Genomic DNA, 25,003 nt, shown 5'->3' with positions numbered 1-25,003 from the left:
CTAGAATTATCTACCATTTGTCATCTGCTGACATTCCCCAAGTCTATTTTCTCAGCACACTTTATACAATTCTTTCTTCACATCTCTATAATTGTCTTTTTTCAAATCGAGGGCAGAGGTTTGAGACTCAAGCTATTCTTGCCGAAACCAAACTTAAAAATTTACAATGTTGTGATCACTACTCTCTAAGGACTCTTAACCATGAAATGTCTTATTAATCCAGCTTATAGCGTCATAGAGATGTACAGCACAGAAACAAACCCTTTAGTCCAACTTGTACATGCCAAACAGATATCCTAAATTACTCTAGTCCCATTTGCCAACAATTGGCCCATATCCCTCCAAACCCTTCCTATTTGTGTACCCATCCATCTGCCTTTTAATTTTTATAATTGTACCAGCCTCCATCACTTCCTTTGGCAGTTAATTTCATACATGCACCAGCCTCAGTGTGAAAATATGTTGTTCCTCAGGTGCCTTTTAAATCTTTCCCACCTACCTTAAACCTATGTCCTCTAGTTTTGGGCTCTCTTACCTTGGGAAAAGAACTTGACTGTTCACCTATTCATGTCCCTCATGATTTTATAAACCTCTATAAGATCACCCCTCAGCCTCTGATGCTGCAGGGAAAATAGCCTCAACCTATTCAGCATCTGACAATGACTCAAGCCCTCCAACCCTGGCAAAATCCTTTTCAATCTTACATGAACCCTTTCAAGCTTCACAACACCTTTCCAATAACAAGGAGAACAGAACGAATGTAGTAGTCAGTTCAGTGAGAACACATGTTCCAGCAATGCAAATTGGCTATAACGCGACTGACAAATAGGGGAATGCTATTTCTAAAGCGTGAACTAGTGATGGCTATAATGCAATTCCACTGGTGTGCAGAAGATTAGCTGTCAACATCACATGATCGTTTCGTAGGCTTTGTCGTGACTACAAACAATGTTAGCGTCGCAACAGTCTCCACACTGGCATTACATGATCATTTCACAGGCTTTGATGTGAAGTGTTTTCTGTGAGAGAGACAGTACAACCTCCTCCTCCATCAAATCTTCATGACATTTTTTCAAGGTAAAGTGTCAAATGTACTTTTATTTCATTATTAGATATGAATTAAACATTTGTTCAAATTGTGCTATCCTATGTGTTAGGCGTCTGAGTTACTATGGAGTTATTCTGAGTGATTTTTTTTTAGTGGTCTGTCCCTAACCTCACTTTTCCCCCATTATTTCTGTATTGCAATTTTCTATAACACAATGTTACACAGGAACGCAACTATCGTGTTATGCCATAACTAACTGTATTCCAGAAGTGGCCTAAACAATGTTCTGTACAGCTGCAGTATGACCTCCCAACTCCTATAATCAGTGCAGTGACCAATAAAAGCAAGCATTCCAAATGCCTTCTTCACTATCTTGTCTACCTGTGACATCTCTTTCAAGGAACTATGAAGCTGCACTCCAAGATCTCTTTGTTCAGAAACACTCCCCAGGGCCGTACCACTAAGCGTATTAATCCTGCCCTACTTTGCTAGACCAAAATGTAACACCTCACATCGAACTAAATTAAACTCCTCGGCCCATTGTCCCATCGGATCAAGGTCCCGTTGTACTCAGAGGTAACCTTCTTCTCTGTCCACTACATCACCAATTTTGGTGCCGTCCCTGCTGTATTCACATCCAAATCATTTATTTAAATGACCAAAAGCAATGGAGCTAGCACCGATAACTGAAGCACACCACTGGTCACAGCCATCCAGACCAAAAAGCAACCATCCACCACCACCCTCTGTCTCCTCATGCAGATTATCAGATCTAAACTAGCCTATTTTTGAGTAGCTTCTGCAACATACTGCACTGGTAAAGTGTCCTTGATGCATCTATATATTAGCCTTTAATGTTTTCCTTGCCCATCTGATTTGTCCCGTCAATGTACCGATTAAAATCACTCATGACAATTATTATGTCCTTCTTGTACTGCTCTGTTAATACCTGATCTATTACAACGAAGCAACTCTGTGGAGTCCTGTTGATGACTCGCTTGCTATTCTGTATTTCCACCAAAGCTGAGGCCATATTCTGATTAATTGCAACTATGTCACGGCTCACCACCGCACTGATATCATCCTTATTAACAAAACCCCTTTCCTTTTTGCCTATTCTTTTGGAACATTGAATACACATGAATATTAAGTTCCTAGTCTTGGTCACTTTACAACTAGATCTCCTTAAATTGAATTGTATCAGTTTATTTCTATTTAGTGATTTATTTCAACTCCTTGTTGAAACGGTTGCAAGCATTCAGAAAGTGAGCTTTAAAATTTGAGTTTTTGCCAGTGTTACTCTGGCTCTAATTTCTGCTGCATTCTTGTGTAATATTTTTTCTTCCCCACCTACCATAATTCATCTCCTCAGTACCCTGCACTTCTGCTCTCTTGTTTCTTTTTAAACTTCCCTTCAATTGAATCTTCCACCTCAACAATTAGTTTAAAGCCCTGTCTACAACCCTAGTTATACAATTTGCCAATCTTCAAATGAATAGCTCCCTTTGTTGGTGTGAGTGCTGCATTAAACTGAAACAATTTCTCACACACCAATCTATTAGCCATGCATTTAGTTGATCAACCTTATTTATCCTATGCTAATTTGCATGTAACTCAGGCAACAGTCTGAAGATTATCACCTTTGTGGTGTGGTTATGATTATTGCCCAAATTGCTCATAATTCCTTTGAAAAACTTCATTCCCTTCCAGCCAATCTTCTATCCTTGCCAATATGCTGTGCTCTCCACCTTCAGATTTTATTTTTCGCAATAATTTTATGAAATATGTCTTAGAGAAAATTAATGCAATGTATCCACCAGTTCTCTTGTACGCAAAACACAAACTACTTCCTCAAATAACTCAAATAAATTGGTCAAACATGATTTTCATTTGACAAAACTGTGTTGTCCAAGTTCCCTGCTTTAACTTCTTAAATAATAGCTTCTAATATTTCCTTTCATGACAAACGTAAGTCTAACTTATATGCATCTTCCTGCTTTGTTTATCCTAAGTTCCATTTCCTGACTTTTTGCTGCTTCTGTTATGGTACTTGTATCCTGTGTGATGAACATGGATGGGGAATTCATTTGTCATTTCTTCATTTTTCATTATTTCATTCAGTCTCAACTTTTGTGGACCAATACTTAATTTGTAACTCTTTTCTTTAAATATTTACAAAAAGCCTACTACCTGTTTAAATATTTTGAGCCAACATTCCACCAGCTCTAATTTATCTTTCATTACCCTCTATCCAATCATCTGGCCTATTGTCTGTCTTTGGTTGACTGTATATTTTGTATTTTAATTTGATGCCTTGAACAATTCTAGCTTTTTGCAGATAATTTGTCCATCCCTTGAAATTTTTGTTCCTCCTTCAAATGTGTTTATTCTGTATATTCACAAATATTCTCTTAAATGTCTGTTATTGCATTTCTATTGACATTTTCTTCAATTTATTTTGATTAATTCATTCAGCAGGCCTTGCTTTCATACCCTCATAATTCTCCTTGTTGCAATTTTTAAAAAAAGCCTTGACTGACTCCTTTCTCCATCAAATTTAAAGTAAAACTCGATGATATTATGTTTCTATTACCAAGGAGATCCTTTACTATGAGATCACAAATTATTCATGTATCAAGTATAGCCTGTTCTCTGGTCACCTCCAGAACATGGTGTTCTCATAATTATCCTAAAATAATTTGTGAACTCCTCATCAAGGCTACTTTTGCCCGCAGACTTTTCCAATGAATATATGGATTAAAATCTGTTATGATTATTCACATTACCTTTTTGACCAGCTCTCATTATTTTTGCTCAAATCTCCATTCTGCTGTGTGGTTACTCTTTGTGGGTGTAACACAAGTGACTAATTGTCTTTTTCTCATTTCTACCTAAACTATTGCTGTTTCATGTTTCCCTGAACTTAAATCATTTCTCTCTAATGTGCCAATAATATCATTACCTAACAAAACCCCCATCCCCATCCCCTTTCCCTAATTTCTTTTCATTCCCTTAAGATTCAGGTCACATCCATTTCATCCTGCCACTATATCTCTGTAATGACAAGTAAATCATACAGAACTTTCAGGGATAGGCAACATGGTTTTATGCAGGGAAGGTTATGTCTTACGAACTTAATAGAATTCTTTGAGGACGTGACAAAGTTGATTGATGAGGGAAAGGCTGTAGATGTCATACACATGGACTTCAGTAAGGCTTTTGATAAGGTTCCCCATGGCAGGCTGATGGAGAAAGTGAAGTCACATGGGCCCCAGGCTGTGCTAGCTAGATGGATAAAAAACTGGCTAGGCAACAGGAGACAGGGAGTAGTAGTGGAAAGGAGTTTCTCAAATTGGACACCAGTGGTGTTCCACAGGGATCTGTGCTGGGACCACTGTTGTTTGTGATATATGTAAATGATCTGGAGGAAGGTGTAGGTGGTCTGATTAGCAAGTTTGCTGATGACACTAAGATTGGTGGAGTAGCAGATAGTGAAGGGGACTATCAGAGATTACAGCAGAATATAGATAGACTGGAGAGTTGGGCAGATAAATGGCAGATGGAGTTCAATCCGGGCAAATGCGAGGTGATGCATTTTGGAAGATCTAATTCAAGAGCGAACTATACAGTAAATGGAAAAGTCCTGAGGAAAATTGATGTACAGGGAGATCTGGGTGTTCAGGTCCATTGTTCCCTGAAGGTGGCAACACAGGTCGATAGAGTGGTCAATAAGGCATATGGCATGCTTTCCTTCATTGGACGGGGTATTTAGTACAAGAGTTGGCAGGTCATGTTACAGTTGTATAAGACTTCGGTTTGGCCACATTTGGAATACTGTGTACAGTTGTGGTCGCCACATTACAAAGGGTATGGATGCTTTGGAGAGGGTGCAGCGGAAGTTCACCAGGATGTTGCCTGGTATGGAGGGCGCTAGCTATGAAGAAAGGTTGAATAGATTAGGATTATTTTCATTGGAAAGATGGAGATTGAGGGGAGACCTGATTGAGGTCTACAAAATCATGAGGGGTATAGACAGGGGGGATAGCAAGAAACTTTTACCCAGAATGGGGGACTCAATTACCAGAAGTCATGAGTTCAAAGTGAGAGGAGGAAAGTTTATGGGAGATATGCGTGGAAAGTTCTTTACGCAGAAGAGTGGTGGGTATCTGGAACGCGTTGTCAGTGGAGGTGGTAGACGCAGACACGATAGTGTCTTTTAAGATGTATCTGGATAGGTACATGGATGGGCAGGGAGCAAAGGGATACAGACCCTTAGAAAATAGATGACAGGTTTAGACAGAGGATCTCGATCCTTGAAGGCCGAAGGGCCTGTTCCTGTGTTGTAATTTTCTTTGTTCTTCACCTCCCCCTGCCATGATAAACATCCTGGAGGTTAAAATTGATGAGAAACTGAATTGAATTAAGTGACTAACATATACATATAGTGGCTAGAAGAGCAGAGTCCAAGAATTCTACAGCAAGTAACTCACCTCCCGAATCCCCAAAATCTGTCTATCGTCCACAAGGCAAACATCAGGAGAGTGATGGAACATTCCTCACGTTCCCCAATGGGGAACTTCAAACCAGCGCCTATAGGAAAACAACACATACGGACCAAATACTGAACTACAGGAGCAACCATCCCAACACCCACAAACGAAGCTGCATTAGAACATTATTCCAACGAGCCACCACACACTGCAGCACAAAGGAACTACGCAGAGCAGAGGAAAATCACCTATACAGCGTATTCAAAAAGAATGGGTACCCTATGAACACAGACAGCCGATTCCTCAGCAATAAACCCAAACAAACAGACAAAACGGGCTCAGAAACCATAACCACTCTCCCCTACATCAAAGACATTTCCAAAATGACTGCCAGACTACTCGGACCCCTTGGCATCAGGGTAGCCCACAAACCTACCAACACACTAAAACAGCAGCTAATGAACTTAAAAGACCCTATACAGACAACAAATAAAACGAACGTCATCTACAAAATACCTTGCAAGAACTGCGACAAACACTACATTGGACAAACTGGCAGGAAGCTAGCCACCAGGATACATGAACATCAACTAGCCACAAAACGACATGACCCACTATCACTCGTATCCTTACATACAGATAAGGAAGGACACCACTTTGATTGGGACAACACATCCATCCTAGGACAAGACAAACAGAGACATGCACGAGAATTCCTAGAAGCATGGCATTCCAACCGGAACTCCATCAACAAACACGTTGATTTGGAACCAATCTACCATCCCCTGAGAAAAAGAACAGGAAATGACATCACCAACCCAAGGAAACCTAACCAGATAAATAGAAAGCGGGACATAACACCAGCGCTTCGTCGGAGGCTCACTGATGATGTTACCTAGAATGGTGACGAAACGTCTGAAAACTAACCTTCCAGCTCAGCAAGCAAACTCACATCCAGAACCTCAACCTGAGCTACAAATCTTCTCAAAACTCGCTATTTCTCATGTGCCTGAGTGAGTGCTGTTCTAATCCTGCCCTACTAGCAATGGCTGTAACACCATCTGTGGTGTTGCCAAATGACACAACTGCTGGCTTCTGTTTGAATAGTAGGTCTTGATAGGCAGAACCTCCACCTCTGGTGTATCAAGCCCAGGTGAAAGCCCACTGATGGGCCTCACCAAAGCCCGATTGGCAGTAGTTTTAGTAGGTCTTGCCTTAAGAAGTCCCCCTGGTTCTCTTGCTAGGTCTATAGATCAACAATAATCTACTTCTTGTCTCTTCTGTCATGTGAATGTACCAGATTCATTATCACTGTCAAGGAAGAACAAATTATATTAACCCAGTTTCCTGACAAATATTTAATTTTCTGTGCACTCATCAAAAAAATGTTCTAGTTATTATTGCTGGCTATTGCTGGCCTGCGCTAAAATAGATTGGTAATTATTGTTTTCAATTTTACAGAAGTGGCTACCATTCAAAAAGCATATCATTGGCTATGCAACAGTTTGCAACTTCGCCAGGTCATGAAATCAGTGCATTTTGTGAGTGACTGTGGTCCTTTGGAGGAGAAGCAAGCAAGTTGTTTTACAGTTGGGTCAGCTTCATACAGTTAAAGAAGATTGTAAGAGCCAAATTGTCAATGTCAACATGATCTAACTCAAAGACCTAAGTAATGCTGATGATACACCATTCAGTCTGGTGTATTAAAAAGGTTGTGTTACATCGTCTATATGCTTATATAACAAAGTGAGTCTTTATAGTTGCCATTGATCTTCTCAGCTTTGCTGAATTTCTTCCTGATATTTTGGAGTTTAAATGTATGGAAAGCAGCTCTTTGACCCTGACTGTCATTGCTTCATCACTACCATCAGGAGCAGTCTTTTCAGATGCTGCATCTTGGAGTCGAGGCATCTCTCTGTGTACGCTTAAATTTTACGGTGCTCAGTGGCAAGATTCAGTACAGAGATTCCTCGTTATTTGGTATTATACAAATATGCACCAATTGCTTGCAAAGCAGACAAAAGATTTCTGTACTTGGCCTTTAAGTACTTACCCTTCGTATCTAAGTAATTCATCATAAAATCACTCATTTTGTGCTTCTCCCTCTGAAAAAAATGAAATCGTCCAGTTTGCATGAATCTGAACTGATGCTTTTATGAAGTGGAAATTAGGTGAATTGTTTTGCTGAGGCTTAGGATAAAAGGAACCTAGTTCCGTCATAAATATAACAGGAAGAAAAATGAACCTAATTTGCTTAATTTGCAATGTTCCAGTTGCTTAGACATTCCTGGCACATTTCTGTGTGCACCACATCTAATTCTTCACATCTGCTGGAATACAATTCCCCAGATAAGGTGAGCAATTTTAATCATATGAATCAGGAGCATCTTCCAAAACCTGTACTTGATTCATTGTCATTGAGTGGCTGTATTATTACATATTTTAAAGAGGTTGAAGAGTTTGGTCCATTGATACTCTCTGTCATTTGGTCATTGCTACGTCTTTCTGAAAGGTGAAGAATGATATACAATTCATTTCAGGCATTCATGCATAGAAACATTGAAAAGAGAAGCAGGAGTAGGCCATTTAGTCTATTCATTCTAGTTCACACGTTAGTTTAGATTCCCGACAGTGTGGAACAGGCCCTTCAGCCCAACAAGTCCAGACTGGCCCTTGAAGCATCCCACGCAAACCCATCCTCCTATAACCCACACACCCCTGAACACTACAAGCAATTCAGCATGGCCCATCCACCTAGCCTGCACATCTTTGGACTGTGGGAGCAAATCCACATAGACATGGGGAGGATATGCAAACTCCACACAGACAGTTGCCTGAGGTTGGAATTGAACCCGTGTCCCTGCTGCTGTGAGGCTTCAGTGCTAACCACTGAGCTACCTTGCCACCCTTATCACTTAACCTGATAATGGTTGTCCTGTATTTCAACTCCATGCCCCTCCTCTCTTCCCATACCCCTTGATATGTTTAGCCTCAGAACACCATCAATTTATTGCTTAAACATATTTGGTGCCTTTACCTCACAGCCTTTGGTGGTTGAGAATTCCGCAGATTCAGCACCCTCTGAGTATTCACATTTCTCTTCTTCATATGGAGTCATGGAGTCACACAGCGCAGAAACGGACCCTTCAGTCCATCACATCCATGTTGCAGAGACATCCCAATCTGACCTTGTCCCATTTGCCAGCATTTGGCCCATATCCCCCTTTACCCTTTCTATTCACATATCCATCCAGTTACCTTTTAAATGTTGCAATTGTATCTGCCTCCACCACTTCCTCTGGCAGCTTATTCTATACATGCACCATCGTCTAAATGAAAATGTTACCTCTCAAGCCCTTTTTAAATCTTTCGCCTCTCACCTTAAACCTACGGCTTCTAGTTTTGGGCTTGCCTACCCTCGGAAAAAAGACCTTGGCTGTTTACCCTATACATGCCGCTCATTATTTTATAAACCTCTATAAGGTCACCCCTCAGTGTCTGATGCTCCATGGAAGAAAAACCCCAGCCTATTCAGCCTCTCCCTATAACACAAACTCGCATGTCATGGCAAAATCCTTGTGAATCTTTGCCGCGTCCTCTGAAATTTAACAACATTCATCCCACATAAGGGTGACCAGATTTGTATGCAGGACTCTAAAAGTGGCCTCACAGCAGCAACATGATGGCCCAACTCTTATACTCAATGTTCTGGCCAATAAAGGCAAGCATGTAAAATGCCTGCTTCACCACCCTGTTCTTGTGGCTCCACTTTTAAACAACTATGCACCTGTGCCCCAAGGTCTCTGTCTCATCTTCTAAATGGCCAACCCTGGATCCTGAAGCTGTTCTCATTCTAAACCCATTGGCCAAGAGAAACATCATCCCCACATTCAATCTGCTTAGTCTTGTCAGAATATTGTATGTTTTATCTCCTGGTGTAGGAAGTAACATGTGTGAACAGGTAGATGAGGAAAATATCTAGGAGGCAGTAGTTTACAGTTAACAGTTGACAGTGAGAGCACTGGCAGAGGAATAAAGTTGAGTGGCTGACAATGTTGAGAAATATAATTAGTTCCTGTTTTCTTAAGCCATTGCCATTCCTCCAAGGCAACACTTGAGATACTGGACAACAGATTGATAGACTACTTTGGCGCTCATTTTCCTTTATACATTCTAATTTAAGACAGAGATGGGAAGGAATCTGTGATAATGGGAACTGCAGATGCTGGAGAATCCAAGATAACAAAGTGTGAAGCTGGATGAACACAGCAGGCCAAACAGCATCTCAGGAGCACAAAAGCTGACACTTCGGGCCAAGACCCTACATCAGCGAGAGGGATGGGGAGAGGGTTCTGGAATAAATAGGGAGAGAAGGGGAGGCAGACCAAAGATGGAGAGAAAAGAAGATAGGTGGAGAGGAGAGTATAGATGGGGAAGTAGGGAGGGGATAGGTCAGTCCAGGGGAGACGGACAGGTCAAGGAGGTGGGATGAGGTAGTAGGTAGGAAATGGAGCTGTGGCTTGAGGTGGGAGGAAGGGATGGGTGGGAGGAAGAACAGGTTAGGGAAGCGGAGACAGGCTGGGCTGGTTCTGGGATGCAGTGGTGGGAGGGGGCGAGTTGAGCTGGTTTTGGGATGCAGTGGGGGGAGGGGAACAACTGGGCTGGTTTTGGGATGCAGTGTGGGAAGGGGAGATTTTGAAGCTTGTGAAGTCCACAGTGATACCATTGGGCTGCAGGGTTCCCAAGCGGAATATGAGTTGCTGTTCCTGCAACCTTCAGGTGATATCATTGTGGCACTGCAGAAGGCCCATGATGGACATGTCATCTGAGGAATGGGAGGGGGAGTGGGAATGGTTTGCGACTGGGAGGTGCAGTCGTTTATTGCGAACCGAGCGGAGGTGCTCTGCAAAGCGGTCCCCAAGCCTCCGCTTGGTTTCCCCAATGTAGAGGAAGCCACACCGGGGAAAATGGATACAATATACCACATTGGAAGATGTGCAGGTGAACACCTGCTTAATATGGAAAGTCATCTTGGGGCCTGGGAAGGCGGTGAGGGAGGAGGTGTGGGGGCAAGTGTAGCACTGCCTGCGGTTGCAGGGGAAGGTACCGGGTGTGGCGGGGTTGGAGGGGAGTGTGGAGCGAACAAGGGAGTCTCGGAGAGAGTGGTCTCTCTGGAAGGCAGACAAGGGTGGGGATGGAAAAATGTCTTGGGTAGTGGGGTTGGATTGTAGACGGCGAAAGTGTCGGAGGTTGATGCGTTGTATCCGAAGTTTGGTAGGGTGGTATGTGAGAACGAGGGGGATCCTCTTGGGGTGGTTGTGGCGGGGGTGGGGTTTGAGGTATGTGTTGCGGGAAGTGCGGGAGACACGGTCAAGGGCGTTCTCGACCACTGCGGGTGGAATGTTGCGGTCCTTGAAGAATGTGGACATCTGGGATGTGCGGGAGTGGAATGCCTCATCCTGGGAGCAGATGCAGCAGAGGCAGAGGAATTGGGAATAGGGGATGGAATTTATGCAGGAGGATGGGAGGGAGGAGGTGTATGCCAGGTAGCTGTGGGGGTCAGTGGGCTTGAAGTGAACATCTCTTTTTAGCTGGTTACCTGAGATGGAGACCGAGAGGTCCAGGAAGGTGAGGGATGTGTTGGAGATGGCCCAGGTGAACTTGAGGTTGGGGTGGAAGCCGTTGGTGATGTGGATGAACTGTTCGAGCTCCTCTGGGAAGCAAGAGGCGGCGCCGATACAGTCATCAATGTAACGCAGGAAGAGGTGGGGTTTGGGGCCAGTGTAGGTGCGGAAGAGGGACTGTTCCACGTAACCTACAAAGAGGCAGGCATAGCTTGGGCTCATGTGGGTACCCATGGCCACCCCCTTTGTCTGTAGGAAGTGGGAGGAATTGAAAGAAAATTTGTTGAGGGTGAGGACGAGTTCGGCAAGGCGAATGAGGGTGTTGGTGGAAGGGGATTGGTCGGGCCTGCGGGACAGGAAGAAGCGGAGGGCCTTGAGGCCATCTGCATGCGGAATACAGGTGTATAGGGACTGGACATCCATGGTGAAAATGAGGTGTTGGGGGCCAGGGAATCGGAAGTTCTGGAGGAGGTGGAGGGTGTGTGTGTTGTCACAGACGTAGTTAGGGAGTTCCTGGACCAAAGGGGAGAAAATGGAGTCCAGATAGGTGGAGATGAGTTCAGTGGGGCAGGAACAGGCTGAGACAATGGGTCGACCAGGGCAGGCAGGTTTGTGGATTTTGGGAAGAAGATAGAAACAGGCCGTGCAGGGTTGGGGAACAATGAGGTTGGAGGCTGTGGGTGGGAGGTCCCCTGAGGTAATGAGGTCATGGATAGCGTTGGAGATGATGGCTTGGTGCTCGGGGGTGGGGTCATGATCGAGGGGGCGGTAAGAGGAGGTGTCGGAGAGTTGGCATTTGGTCTCGGCGATGTAGAGGTCAGTGCGCCATACTACCACTGTGCCTCCCTTGTCTGCGGGTTGATCGTGAGGTTGGGGTTGGAGCAGAGGGAGCGGAGGGCTGCCCGTTCTGCGGGGGAGAGATTGGAGTGGGTGAGAGGGGTGGACAGGTTGAGGCGGTTGATATCTCGATGGCAGTTAGAGATGAAGAGGTCGAGGGAGGGTAGGAGGCCGGGGGGTGGTATCCAGGAAGAGGGCTTGTGTTGGAGGTGGGTGAAGGGTTCAGTGGAGGAAGGTTAGGCTCCCGGTTATATTAAGCAGAGGTTCACCTGCACATCTGCCAATGTGGTATACTGTATCCACTGTACCCGGTGTGGCTTCCTCTACATTGGGGAAACCAAGCAGAGGCTTGGGGACCGCTTTGCAGAACACCTCCACTCTGTTTGCAATAAACAACTGCACCTCCCAGTCGCGAAGCATTTCAACTCCCCCTCCCATTCTTTAGACGATATGTCCATCCTGGGCCTCCTGCAGTGCCACAATGATGCCATCCGTAGGTTGCAGGAACAGCAACTCATGTTCCACTTGGTAACCCTGCAGCCCAATGGTATCAATGTGGACTTCACCAGCTTCAAAATCTGCCCTTCCCCCACTGCATCCCAAAACCAGCCCAGTTGTTCCCCTCCCCCACTGCATCCCAAAACCAGTCCAACCTGTCTCTGCTTCCCTAACCTGTTCTTCCTCTCACCCATCCCTTCCTCCCACCTCAAGCCGCACCTCCATTTCCTGAATCAGCTTGGCAGTCACATCTTCACCCTCTTCAACAGTGGTGTAATCTCCTCACTGAGCCTCTTCACCGAAAACTCGCACTATATTCCAGGCACTGGAATTCCAGGACGTTAACCCAGCAACACTGAAGGAACAATGATATATTTTCGATTAATGAATGGTGAGTGGCTTGGAGAGAAACTTGCAGCTGGTAGTGTTCCCATGTATCTGCTGCCCTTGTCCTTCGAGCTGGAAGAGCCGATGGGTTTGGAAGATGCAGTCTGGATATGTTTGATGAATTTCTGCAGTGCATCTTGTAGATAGTACACACTGCTGCTCCTGATTGTTGGTTTCAGAGGGAGTAGACACCAGTGGATGCAGTGTCAAGAAAGCAGGCTGCTTTGGTATCAATGATGAAGGGTCTCTCTGATGAAGGGTCTAGGCCCGAAACGTCAGCTTTTGTGCTCCTGAGATGCTGCTTGGCCTGCTGTGTTCATCCAGCCTCACATTTCATTATCTTGGATTCTCCAGCATCTGCAGTTCCCATTATCACTGCTTTGGTATCAAACTTGTTGAGAGTTGTGGGAATTGCGGGGTGTATTCCATCACACTCCTAACGTGTGCCCTGTAGATGATGGATAGGCTATTGGGAGACAGGAAGTGAGTTACTTGCCACAGTATTCCTAGCCTCTGATCTGTTTCTGGTCAATGGCAACAATCACCCCACCAGGATGCTGATAGCTTGGGATTCACAGATTGTAACACCATTGAATAGCAAGACGTAGTGGTTGGATTGTCTTTTATTGGAGATGGTCATAGCTTGGCATTGTGTAGAAGGAATGTTACTTGTCATTTGTCAGCGGAGAGCGGTGCGAGCCGGGCGGACATGAGGTCAGGGCAGAGAGGCAGTTGGGAAGGTAAGTGAGTGCTATTTAAGTTCTTACCTCAAACCCAGCGGGTCCTTTTTGCAGCGGAGTGCTATTTAAGTAGGTGTGTTCTCAGCCCCAGGTTCTACACGGTAGGGCCTCGCTCCCACTCTCCTCCTCTAACCTAATTAAGAGTCCACAGACTCACAGCAAACACACAAGGGCTGAGGGAAGTGCCTGGTGAGTAAAGTGCGAGTTTTCGGTGAAGAGGCTCAGTGAGGAGATTACGCCACTGTTGAAGAGGGTGAAGACATGACTGCCAAGCTGATTCAGTGTGCTGCATGAATGATGTGGCTGGTCAGGGACACTGATGATGTTTCTGGCTCCTATAGCTGTGGTAAGTGTGTACACATTCAGCTTCTGAAGGAGGTTGTTGCAGCACTGAAGAAAGAACTAGAAGACCTCAGGCTCATCCGAGAGAATGAGAATTTTCTGGACAGGATCTTCAGCAAGGTCACTACACCGAGGATTCCGGAAGAGAGAAGGGGGATGTCGATGACAAAGGAAGACATGAAGGAAGTACAAGTGACCCCAGGGGAAGCACCTATTGTAAACAGGCTGACTGTCTTGGAAGCTGCCGAGACAGACAACACTGCTAGTCCAAGAGTCAGTATGGATAGAACTGAGAAATTCTAAGGGTAGAAAGACCCTAATGGGAGTTATCTACAGGCCCCCAAACAGTAGTCGGGGGGAGGGTGCAGGTTGAATCAAGACCTGAAATTGGCCTGTCACAAAGGTATCACTACAGTTGTTATGGGAGATTTCAACATGCGGCTAGACTGAGAGAATCAGGATGGTACTGGACCCCAAGAAAGGGACTTTGTAGCGTGCCTCCGAGATGGATTCTTAGAACTGCTTGTACTGGAGCCTACCAGAGAGGAGGCAATTCTGGATCTGGTGTTGTGCAATGAACCAGATTTGATCAGGGACCTCAAAGTAAAGGGGCCATTAGGAGGTAGTGACCATAATATGATAAGTTTTAATCTGCAGTTTGAGAGGGAGAAGGGAGAATCGGAAGTGTCAGTATTGCAGTTGAATAAAGGGAACTATGGAGCTATGAGGGAGGAGCTGGCCAAAGTTCAGTGGTACAATACCCGAGCAGGGATGGCAGTGGAACAACAATGGCAGGTATTTCTGGATATAATGCAGAAGGTGCAGGATCAGTTCATTCCAAAGAGGAAGAAAGATCCTAAGGGGAGGCAGGGGCGGCCGTGGCTAACGAGGGAAGTTAAGGACTGTATAAAAATAAGAGAAGTATAACATAGCAAAGATGAGTGGGAAGCCGGAGGACTGGGAAGCTTTTAAAGACCAACAGTGGATAACTAAAAAAGGCAATGCACAGAGAAAAAAAAGACCTATGAAGGAATACTGGCCAAAAATATAAAGGAGGATAGTAAAAGCTTTTTTAGGTATGTAAAAAGAAAAAAAATGGTTACGAGTAAAATTGGGCCCTTGAAGTCAGAAATGGGTGAATTTATTATGGGGAACAAGGAAATGGCAGATGAGTTGAATAGGTACTTTGGATCTGTCTTCACTAGGGAAGACACAAGCAATCTCCCAGATGTTATAGTGGCTGAAGGGCCGAGGGTAATGGACGAACTGAAGGGAATTTATATTAGGCAGGAAATGGTGTTGGATAGACTGTTAGGTCTGAAGGCCGATAAGTCCCCGGGACCTGATGGTCTGCATCCCAGGGTACTTAAGGAGGTGGCTCTAGAAATTGTGGACGCGTTGGTAATTATTTTCCAAGGTTCTATAGATTCAGGATCAGTTCCTGTGGATTGGAGGGTGGCTAATGTTGTCCCACTTTTCAAGATAGGAGGGAGAGAGAAAACAGGGAATTATAGACCGGTTAGCCTGACGTCAGTGGTGGGAAAGATGCTGGAGTCAATTTTAAAAGATGAAATTACGACTCATTTGGATAGCAGTAACAGAATAGGTCAGAGTCAGCATGGATTTACGAAGGGGAAATCGTGCTTGACTAATCTTCTGGAATTTTTTGAGAATGTATCTATGAAGATGGATAAGGGAGAGCCAGTGGATGTAGTGTACCTGGACTTTCAGAAAGCCTTTGATAAAGTCCCACATAGGAGATTGGTGAACAAAATTAGGGCACATGGTATTGGGGGTAAAATACTGGTTGGATTGAAAATTGGCTGGCTGACAGGAAGCAAACAGTAGTGATAAACGGGTCTCTTTTGGAATGGCAGGCAGTGGCCAGTGGGGTACCACAAGGTTCGGTGCTGGGACCGCAGCTGTTTACGATATATATTAATGACATAGACAATGGCATTAGAAGTAATATTAGCAAATTTGCTGATGACACAAAGTTGGGTGACAGTGTGAAATGTGAGGAGGATGTTATTAGAATACAGGGGGAATTGGACAGTCTAGGTGAGTGGACGGATGCATGGCAGATGCAGTTTAATGTGGATAAATGTGTGGTTATACACTTTGGTGGCAAGAACAGGAAGGCAGATTGCTATCTCAATGGAGCCAAGTTAGGTAAAGGGGAAGCACAACGAGATCTAGGTGTTCTTGTACATCAGTCAATGAAAGCAAGCATGCAGGTACAGCAGGTAGTGAAGAAAGCTAATGGCATGCTGGCCTTCATCACAAGAGGAATTGAGTATAGGAGCAAAGAGGTCCTTCTGCAGCAGTACAGAGGCCTGGTGAGACCGCACCTGGAGTATTGTGTGCAGTTTTGGTCTCCAAATTTGAGGAAGGACGTTCTTGCTATTGAGGGAGTGCAGCGTAGGTTCACAAGGTCAATTCCCAGAATGGCGGGACTATCATATGTTGAAAGATTGGAGCGACTGGGCTTGTATACTCTTGAGCTTAGAAGGATGAGAGGGGATCTGATTGAGACGTATAAGATTATTAAGGGATTGGACACTGTGGAGGCAGGAAGCATGTTTCCGCTGATGGGTGAGTCCAGGACCAGAGGACATAGTTTAAAAATAAGGAGTAGGCCATTTAGAACAGAGTTGAGGAAAAACTTCTACACCCGGAGAGTGGTGGATATATGGAATGCTCTGCCCCATAAGGCAGTGGAGGCCAACACTCTGGATATTTTTAAGAAAGAGATAGATAGAGCTGTTAAACATAGTGGAATCAAGGGTTATGGGGATAAGGCAGGAACAGGACACTGATTGCGGATGATCATAATGAATGGTGGTGCTGGCTCAAAGGGCCGAATGGCCTACTCCAGCACCTATTGTCTATTGTCAGCCCAGTCTGGATATTGTCCAGATCTCTCACATCACCTCTGGAATTTGGTGCTTCTGTTGATGTTTGAACCACGGCTGTAATGAAGCCAGGAGCTGAGTGGACCTGGCAAAACACAAGCAGGTTATCGAGTAGGTTATTGCTGAGTAGGTGCTGCTTGGTAACACTGTTGATGACACCTTCCATCACTTCTCTGATGATCAACAGCAGACTAATGGGTAGTGATTGACGGTCTTGAATTTGTCTGCTGTGTATGTACAGGACATACCTGAACAATTTTCTACATTTTCCAGTAGATTTCAGTGTTGTAACTGTACTAGAAGAGCTTAGCTGGGGAGGTGGCAGGTTCTGATGAACAAATCTTCAGTACTGTTGCTGTAATGTTGTGAGACCCCACAGCCTTTGCAGTATCTGGTGTCTCCAACTGTTTGTTCATATCATGTGGACTGAATTGAATTGGCTGAAGATGGGTATCTTGATGCTGGAACCACTGGAAGAGGCCGAAATAGATCGTCTACTTGGCACTTCCGGCTGAAGATTGTTGTGAAATGTTCAACCGTAACTTTTGCACTGATGTGCTGGGCTGTTCCGTCATTGAGGATAGGGATATTAGTGGACCCTCCTCCTCCAGTGAGTTTTTTAATTGCCCACAACCAGTCACGACTGGATGTGACAGGACTCCAGAGCTTAGATCTGATCTTTTAGCTTAGCTCTGTCAATTGCTTGCTGCTTATATACTGTTGGTATGTAGAAAGTCCTGTTTGGTAGCTTCACAAGGTTGACACATCATTTTCAGGTATGCCTGCTGCACCGCCTGCATGCCCCCCTGCACTCTCCATTGAACCAAGGTTGATCACCAGGCTGAATGGTTATTGTTGAGTGGGGGATATTTGATTGACTTATTGTCACATGGACCAAAGTACAGTGAAAAGCTTTGTTTATGAGCAGTACAGGCAAAACATAACAAGCAAGAACATATGAATTATGTGTGAAAAAAAGACGAGACAGAGGAGACAAGTTACTTCACACAGGGAATATGCGAGGCAAGATCAACATCACCAATATCAGCATTGTTTCAACTCAGATAGTCCATTCATCAGTGCAATAATGGCAGGGGAGAAGATGTTCTTGAAACTGCTGGTGTGTGTCTTCAGGCTTCTGTGTCTTCTGCCTGATGGAAGATCAATGCCAGGGTGTGATGGGTCTTTGATGATGTTGGCTGCCTTTCCATGGCAGTGAGCCATGTAAATGGAGCCCATGGATGGAGGGTTGGCTTCTGTGATGGTCTGGGCTGTGTACACTACCTTCTGTAGTTTCCTACGGTCCTGGGCACAGCAGTTGCCATACCAGGCCATTATGCACCCGGAAAGTATGGTTTCAATGGAGCATCTCTAGAAGTTGGTGAGGGACCTTATGGACATGCCAAATTTCCCGAGCTCCCTGAGGATGGAGAGGTGTTGCTGTAACTTCTTGACTGTCGCACCTAAATGGGAAGTCCAGAACAGTTGTCACTTATCCGCCCTCTCAACCTCAGTTCCGTTGATGTAGATGGGGACATGTTCTCCTTGATAAGTGATAATGGGAACTGCAGATGCTGGAGAATCCAAGGTAACAAGGTGTGGAGCTGACTGAACACAGCAGGCCAAGCAGCATCTCAGGACCACAAAAGCTGATGTTTCAGGCCTAGACCCTTCATCAGGTGAGCATCTGCTTAATATGGAAAGTCATCTTGGGGCCTGGGATTGGGGTGAGGGAGGAGGTGTGGGGGCAAGTGTAGCACTGCCTGCGGTTGCAGGGGAAGGTGCCGGGTGTGGTGGGGTTGGAGGGGAGTGTGGTGCGGACAAGGGAGTCATGGAGAGAGTGGTCTCTCCAGAAGGCAGACAAGGGTGGGGATGGAAAAATGGCTTGGGTGGTGGGGTCGGATTGTAGATGGCGGAAGTGTCGGAGGATGATACGTTGTATCCTTATTTGTTTCTGAAATCAGTGATCAGATCTTCGGTTTCGCCGATATTGAGAGAAATGTTTCTTTGCACCACAACACCAAGCCCCCTCTCTTATTTCTGTCTTCTGACTCATTGTTGTGCAATATAGTCCAATCATGGTGGTATTGTCAGAAAACTTGTAGACGGTGTTCATTTGGAATTTGGCAACATAGTCATGGGTTCAGTCGGGGCTGAGGACGCTTCTTTGGGGGAAAGGCTCTGGTGTTGAGGGTTATTGTGGAGGACGTGCAGTTGTCTATCTTTGCTGATTACAATCTGTGAGTCAGGAAGCTGAGGATCCAGTTGTAGAAAGCAAAGCCGCGATCAAGGTCTCAGAATTTTGGGATCAGTCTGGAGGAGATAATGGTGTTGCAGGCAGAACTGTAGTTGATGAGCAGGAATGTGACATGGGTATCCTTGTTGTCCACCTGTTCCAGGGATAAGTGCAGGGCTAGGGAAATTGGGTCAGCTGTGGACCAACACTGCTGAAGGTTTGTTCTCCAGAACCTGCCACTTCCCTGGCCAAGCTCTTCCAGTCCAGTTATGACACTGAAATCTGCCTGACAATGTGGAAACTTGTCCAGGTATGTCCTGTACATACACAGCAGACAAATTCAACACAACCAATTACTACTAATTAGCCTGCTGTTGATCATCAGTGAAGTGATGGAAGGTGTCATCAACAGCGTTATCAGGAGGCAAATTGCAGGGGACTGAGGCAGACTATAGTTGATGAGGGTCATGACCAGCTTCTCAAAGCACTTCATGATTATAGAGGTCATACAGCAGTCATCATTAAAGCACACTGCATGTTGTTTCTTAGGCACAGCGACAATGGTGGTCTTCTTTGAATCAGGTGGGGACTTCAGCATGTAGGAGGAGAGTATGAAGATGTCAGTGAATACCTCCGCCAGCTTGGCCCACACAGGGTCCAAGTTCTTGGGCCCATTGCTTTCTTTGGGTTATCTCCCAGAAAGACCAATCTGATGCCTCTGCAGCAGTGACAGTGGGCACAAATACTTTTGGGTCTGTAGGGGCAGATGTCACTGCACCGCTGACATTCTGCTCAAACTGAGCATGGAACGCACTGAGCATGTCACAGAAGGATGTCAGTATGCCAGGCCATGAATTTGCAGATCTTGCTGAAGTACAATGCTGCTGACAGCCGACACAGCCTCATGCATATCCAGTCTTAAATTCCTTAATCTGTTTGAAGTCAGCATCATTTAGCTGGGTGACAGAGCCACACAACACACCGAGGGTTTCCTCAATGTGGAAGCAGGGCTTCATCTCCAGAAAGACTATGCTGTGGTTCCTCTTACTGATACTGTCATGGACAGATATACCTGCAGGTAGCAGATTGGGAAAGATGAGGTTTTTCCCTCTCGTTGGCTCTATCACCACCTGCCGTACACCCGGTCTAGATAACAAGGTGTCGAGCTGGATGAACACAGCAGGCCAAGCAGCATCATAGGAGTAGGAAGGCTGACGTTTCAGGCCTAGACCCTTCTTCAGAAATGGGTGAGGGAAAGGGGATTTTGAAATAAATAGGGAGAGAGGGGGAGGTGGGTAGAAGGTGGATAAAGGAGCAGATAGGTGGGGAGGAGACAGACAGGTCAAAGAGGCAGGGATGGAGCCAGTAAAGTTGAGTGTAGGTGGGGAGTTGAGAGGGATAAGTCAGTCCAGGGAAGACGGACAGATCAAGGAGGCAGGGATGAGACTGGTAGCTAGCAGGTAGGGGTGGAGGTTGAGGTGGGAGGAGTGGATATGTGGGAGAAAGGACGGACAGGTTAGGGAGGGGGGAACAAGCTGGGCTGCTTTTGAGATGTGGTTGTGGGAGGGGAGATTTTGAAGCTTGTTAAGTCCACATTGATACCATTGGGCTGCAGGGTTCCCAAGCGGAATATGAGTTGCCGTTCCTGCAACCTTCGGGTGGCATCGTTGTGGCACTGCAGGAGGCCCAGGTTGGACATGTCATCCAAAGAGGGGGAGGGGGCGTTGAAGTGGTTCACGACTGGGAGGTGCAGTTGTTTGTCATGAACTGAGTGTAGGTGTTCCACAAAGCGGTCCCCAAGCCTCTGCTTAGTTTCCCTGATGTAGAGGAAGCCACATCGGGAAAAGGGGGTACTGTAAACTGCATTAGTAGATGAGCAGGTGAACATCTGTTTAATGTGGAAGGTTTCCTTGGGGCCTGGGTTTGGGGTGACGGGGGAGGTGGAAGGGTAGGTGTAGCATTTCCTGCAGTTGCAGGGAAGAGTGTCCGGGATGGTGGGGCTGGTGGGGAGTATAGAATGGATGAGCAAGTCATGGAGAGAGTGGTCCCTCCGGAAAGCAGATAAAGGTGGGGAGAGAAAAATGTCCTTGGTGATGGGGTTAGATTACAGATGGCAGAAGTGGCTGAGAATGATGCGTTGGATCCGAAGGTTGGTGGGGTGGTACCTGAGGATGAGAGGGATTCTGTTTTGGTTGTTATTGCAGGTAGGGGTTGTGAGGAATGAGTTGCAGGAAACGCGAGAGATACGGGAACCTCGACAGCATCTCTCGCATTTCCCACAAAGCATCCCTCACACCCCCTCCCACAAAAATAGCAAAAACAGAATCCCGCTCGCCCTCACGTACCATCCCACTAACCTTCAGATCCATCGCATCATCCTCCGCCACTTCCGCCACCTCCAATCCGACCTCACCACGAAAGACAATTTTCCCTCCCCGCCCTTATCTGCTTTCCAGAGGGACCACACCCTCTGTGACTCCCTTGTTGGTTCCACACTCCCCACCAGCGCCACCAGCCCCAGCGCTTTCTCCTGCATCTGCAGGAGATGCTACACCCTCCCCTACACCGTCCCCCCACCCTCCCAACTGTCAGCTCCTACTGTCTCTCAGGGCCTGACCAGCTCAATCAGTATTACTACTGCTGAGCTACTCTTGGTGGTGGACACTGAAATGCTCCACCAAGAATAAATTTTGTGCCCTTGCCATCCTCAGTGCTTTCTCCAAGTGTTATTCAACATGGAAGAACACTGATTCATCAGCCAAGGTGGGGATAATACATGGTAATCAGCTGGAGGTTTCCTTGCCCATGTTTAATCTGAAACCACGAGACTTCATTGCATCCAGTCAATATTGAGGACTTCCAGGGTAACTTCATCCCCACCGGAGACCATTGCTACCTCTGCTGGATCTGACCTGCCAGTGTGACAGGATATATTCCAGGGATGGGGATGGTGATTTTAGTGTCTGGGACATTGCCTATAAGGTATGATTCAGGTATGATTCAGTGAGTATGACTCTGTCAGGCTGTTGCTCAACTAGTCTATGAGACAGCTCTCCCAATTTTGAGACTAATTCCCAGACATTAGTGGAGTGGGATTTTTAGGATCAACAGGGGTGTTTCAGGTTGTCTTTTCCAGTGCCTAGGTCAATGCCAGGTGTCTGTTTCTTTGCTGAGACCCTGCAGTGATTGATACAACTGAGTTGTTTGCTAGGCCATTTCAGAGGGCATCTGAGAACCAACCATATATTGCTGTGGATCTGGATCAGGAGTTTTACTGAATTCAAATTCCACCATCTGCTGTGGTAGGAATTAAACCCCAATCCCCAGAACATTAGCTGAGTTTCTGGACTAATGGTTGAGTGATAATACCCCTTTTCTTTCTCACAAACAGTTCCTAACAAATTACAAAGCACAAAAGTACTTTCTACACTATCCATTTCCAGACACTACTCTCTCAGTCACCTGGCCCAGTTCCTGAACAATCAAACCCATGTCACATTTTAAATCGCAACATCACCTCCTGAACTCTGCCTCTGGATACAGCTCTGCTCCCACTGCCGGTCTGACTGTCCTCAGTCCCACTCTGACTGTCCTCATTCTGGATCAAACTGTCCTCACTCCTGCTCAGATGGACCTCAGTCCTGCACTCTCTGAGCCTGCTCCTCAGGCATTTATCTGGCAGCCCCTGCCTCTATTCACCCTCAGGTCTGCTCTTCTGTGGTATGCTCTGCTGCTGTGACCACTGTTGAAATAGACACTGTAATACTGGTCACCTAACACTGTATCACGGTCAGATATGTGGAAGAGTTGGCCGTGACTTCCATACTTGACAATATGGGCCCTAATATTTGCACAAAACCCTGTGACAAGTTGGTGCTCAAGATATTTACATAAAATAGAGGTTTCGTTCATGCATTGATAATTTCATTTTGCACACCCATCTGCGTTTTTTGGTGGGCTGTCCATGAAGTCCTCATTTGTGCTCTCCGTAGTTAGTTTGATCTCACCTTCCTGTTAGCTGCCCCCTGTGCCCCTATCCTGGCTGCATGCCAATAGTATCTGGTCTTGTGCACATCCGGCTCTGTGCAGCTTTGGAGTTGGTCATTATGAAAACAAAATCGAGTGATTTCCATTTTTTGTTGTAGTCATTGATTCACCTGTTTGCACCTTGTGGGCATCTGAAAAGAAATTTTGGAACAATTCTTTTATTAGTGGCAGGAAATAAAAGGGATATATTTACAAGTGATAATGGGAACTGCAGATGCTGGCGAATCCAAGATAATGAAATGTGAGGCTGGATGAACACAGCAGGCCAAGCAGCATCTCAGGAGCACAAAAGCTGACGTTTCGGGCCTAGACCCTTCATCAGAGAGGGTGATGGGATGAGGGTTCTGGAATAAATAGGGAGAGAGGGGGAGGCGGACCGAAGATGGAGAGAAAAGAAGATAGGTGGAGAGGAGAGTGTAGGTGGGGAGGTAGGGAGGGGATAGGTCAGTCCAGGGAAGACGGACAGGTCAAGGAGGTGGGATGAGGTTAGTAGGTAGGAGATGGAGGTGCGGCTTGGGGTGGGAGGAAGGGATGGGTGAGAGGAAGACCAGGTTAGGGAGGCAGAGACAGTCTGGGCTGGTTGTGTGATGCAGTGGGGGGAGGGAACGAACTGGACTGGTTTTGGGATGCGGTGCGGGAAGGGGAGATTTTGAAGCTGGTGAAGTCCACATTGATACCATTGGGCTGCAGAGTTCCCAAGCGGAATATGAGTTGCTGTTCCTGCAACCTTCGGGTGGCATCATTGTGGCACTGCAGGAGGCCCATGATGGACATGTCATCTAAAGAATGGGAGGGGGAGTGGAAATAGTCTGCGACTGGGAGATGCAGTTGTTTATTGTGAACCGAGCGGAGGTGTTCTGCAAAGCGATCCCCAAGCCTCCGCTTGGTTTCCCCAATGTAGAGGAAGCCGCACCGGGTACAGTGGATGCAGTATACCACATTGGCAGATGTGCAGGTGAACCTCTGCTTGATGTGGAATGTCATCTTGGGGCCTGGGATGGGGGTGAGGGAGGAGGTGTGGGGACAAGTGTAGCATTTCCTGCGGTTGCAGGGGAAGGTGCCGGGTGTGGTGGGGTTGGAGGGCAGTGTGGAGCGAACAAGGGAGTCATGGAGAGAGTGGTCTCTCCGGAAAGCAGACAGGGGAGGGGATGGAAAAATGTCTTGGGTGGTGGGGTCGGATTGTAAATGGCGGAAGTGTCGGAGGATAATGCGTTGTATCCGGAGGTTGGTAGGGTGGTGTGTGAGAACGAGGGGGATCCTCTTGGGGCGGTTGTGGCGGGGGCGGGGTGTGAGGGATGTGTCGCGGGAAATGCGGGAGACGCGGTCAAGGGCGTTCTCGATCACCGTGGGGGGAAAGTTGCGGTCCTTGAAGAATGTGGACATCTGGGATGTGTGGGAGTGGAATGCCTCATCGTGGGAGCAGATGCAGCGGAGGCGAAGGAATTGGGAATAGGGGATGGAATTTTTTCACCTATACTCCCCTCCCCACTTATCTTCTTTTCTCTCCATCTTCGGTCCTCCTCCCCCTCTCTCCCTATTTATTACAGAACCCTCACCCCATCCCCCTCTCTGATGAAGGGTCTAGGCCCGAAACGTCAGCTTTTGTGCTCTTGAGAAGCTGCTTGGCCTGCTGTGTTCATCCAGCCTCACATTTCATTATCTTGGATATATTTACAACATCTGCAGTTCGTAAATCATAGGTTGCAACACAAAATTAAGTGAGATTTTTAAAACTTCTTTCCTGGAATGAAGGCATCAAGTGGGTGGGAGGAGGTGTATTCTAGGTAGCTGTGGGAGTCGGTGGGCTTGAAATGGACATCAGTTACAAGCTGGTTGCCT

The 25,003-nt window shown here is 46.1% G+C and overlaps 1 long non-coding RNA gene across 1 annotated transcript in view; it reads left to right on the top strand.

The window, feature by feature from the left end:
- The first annotated feature begins 966 nt into the window (after positions 1-966).
- Positions 967-25,003, top strand: part of LOC125446919 (uncharacterized) — an 85,780-nt gene continuing 61,743 nt past the window's right edge. Inside the window, exon 1 of the long non-coding RNA XR_007246499.2 lies at positions 967-1,077. This is a non-coding gene — a long non-coding RNA (uncharacterized LOC125446919). The remainder of the gene's footprint in view (positions 1,078-25,003) is intronic.

The sequence above is a fragment of the Stegostoma tigrinum genome, chromosome 1 (assembly GCF_030684315.1).
Source record: "Stegostoma tigrinum isolate sSteTig4 chromosome 1, sSteTig4.hap1, whole genome shotgun sequence".
Taxonomy (NCBI): domain Eukaryota; kingdom Metazoa; phylum Chordata; class Chondrichthyes; order Orectolobiformes; family Stegostomatidae; genus Stegostoma; species Stegostoma tigrinum.
This window is presented reverse-complemented; position numbering and strand designations above follow the sequence as displayed.